Here is a 2,472-nt window from a genome sequence, read left to right on the forward strand (position 1 = left end):
ATTACAGTGTGACAATGTTCCTACACTTAACCAGGCTCAGGTGCACACTCAGATACACCCACACACACACACGCGCACACACACACAAAAACACGTAATGACTTGGGAGAATACGTTTTGTGGAAACCTCAATGATGACGACAGCCACGGTCAAATACCGGACATCCAAATCATCCCGTTCATCCCAGAGCAACAAACCGACCGTTACAATTAGGGTCAGCTGAACTCCACCATTGTTGTTTGCAGCACTAGAAGCAATGTCTTTTTTCTCTCCTTCTTTCATGCGAAGAGTGTCGTTAGCCGAGAGAGAGAGAGAGAGAGAGAGAGAGAGAGAGAGAGAGAGAGAGAGAGAGAGAGAGCTAGAGCTCGTGGAGGCCTCCATTTAATCTGGTGGCAGGCCTATTAAACGCACGCGTCCACAGTGGTCTCTTTCTAGTGGTGAGTGGGCGCTTTGGAGCTCAGCAGGCGACAGTTAGCAGCCGATTCTGGGATCAGTTTTTCCGCAGTAAAGGGACTGATGTGACCCGGAGGAGGATGTGGATTCATGATGGATCATTGTTTGGGCTCGGGGACTCTGGGTGTGTGTGTGTGTGTGTGTTTGTGTGTGTGTGCGTGTGTGTGCATCCAGTGTGTGTGTATGTGTGTGTGTGTGTGTGTGTATGTGTGCGTCCGGTGTGTGTGTATGCGCTTGCTTGTGTGTGGTGTTGTGTGTTTGTATTTGTGTGTAGGTTTACTAGTGGGTTATCATGTTGCGTTTCCATAGATCAAGAATGCAAGACTTGTCTCTGAGCATGTAATAGGATAATGTCCATTTAAAGTAATAGATAATATTGTGTTTACGTGCAAAAGAAGACAACAGCCTATCCCAGCTCAACAATACGGCCACTTTACACTACGATCAATAGTACCCTTTCTACTACTACTACTGCCACGACTATTACTTCTACTACTACTACAACTACTACTACTACTACTACAATTACTAGTAGTAATACTACATCTACCATAACACCCAATATTATAACTTTACTTCTATGCAAGGTTCTGCAATATTCCTTCAAAAAAGACATTCGGATTATCATCTTACTGTAATTGACATTGGATTCTTAAAACAAACAATAGTAATTTAAATAGTAAACCAAAGAAACGCATATCAAATATTATACACTGGTACACTATGAGCACATGTTCCAAGCCATTCAGCTTTAGGTCTGTATTGGTGGTGGTTGTTTAGTTCTGGTGTTGATACCGACCCTTTATGCCAACAGCAACCGTGGCTTTCCATCCTTTACAATACCACCAACCGCCATTCATGTGTACACATCCAATGGAAAATAATCACTACGTGGTGAGTTAAAAACCACCAGGGAATGATAACATGAGAGAACAGTAACCATGGTGTTTAATATTGACTAAGAAAGAGAGACAGAGAGGGAGAGAGAGAGAGAGAGTGCGAGAGAGGGAGAGAGAGAGAGAGACCAGAGCCTAGTTCATATAAAGTAGAAGCAGGATGGAGGTTAAGAAATCATTCTGGTGTTTACTATTATTATTGTTATTACTTCTTATTTCTCCCGGGAAGTTGGCTGCCGTCGTGGAAACGGAGCGGAGAAGCCTCAACGAGACAGCTGCTGCTAATTGGTGGCCCGAGGAGCGCTGAGAGAGATCCAACATGGCCTCCCTCCATCCTCTCTGTTCATTGTGAAAGATTCACTCCGTACTCTCAGATTTAGCTGTTAACTCTAAACTCCACTAATTTTAGGTTAAAATGTGTTCCATGCCCTGTTTAAGATGTGTCAGTATGTGTTGTAGTTTCTTTTTCCCATACAACCTACTCAAATAGCACTAACACATTTTTATTGTTATTATTTACATGTTTGAAACAATAACCTAAGCTCCTTACACTTCTGCTACTAACAATCATAATATATAATAGTTATAGTAAAAGTACTCATCGAGAGCTTTAATTTGTATTAGATCCTATTGTGTAATTAGTAGCCTGTTTTGACTTTTATCATTACATAAACTTTGATCGGTACTTTTGACTTTCTTAACTCTAACATTTTCTTCTCTTGATTCAGAGAAAATCACCCAGATTGAACATGTTCCTGTAACTGTCACTTGGTCATGTTATTAGGTGGTTAAAATAAACAGATTGTCTTTCTCCTCTGTGCATCACTTTCATTCTTTCAGTCATTTTGTTCATTTGTGCCTCTCTCTCTCTCTCTCTCTCACTCTCACTCTCACTCTCTCTCTCTCTCTCTCTCTCTCTCTCTCTCTCTCTCTCTCTCTCTATATTTTTTATTTTTATTTAAATTGTTGTTTTTTGCATTCCTTTTTGCTCATCATGAATACATTCAAATCAGTTCCTTTCTAATGTCTTGAATCTTTTAGCCTCCCTATTTACCCAAATGTGTTGACCGGGAGTGGTTAGAGCAGATCCGGCAAAGCCTGACCTCTTGAGGTACGAGGAAG

This window comes from Gadus morhua, chromosome 7, assembly GCF_902167405.1.
Source record: "Gadus morhua chromosome 7, gadMor3.0, whole genome shotgun sequence".
NCBI classification, from domain to species: Eukaryota; Metazoa; Chordata; class Actinopteri; order Gadiformes; family Gadidae; genus Gadus; species Gadus morhua.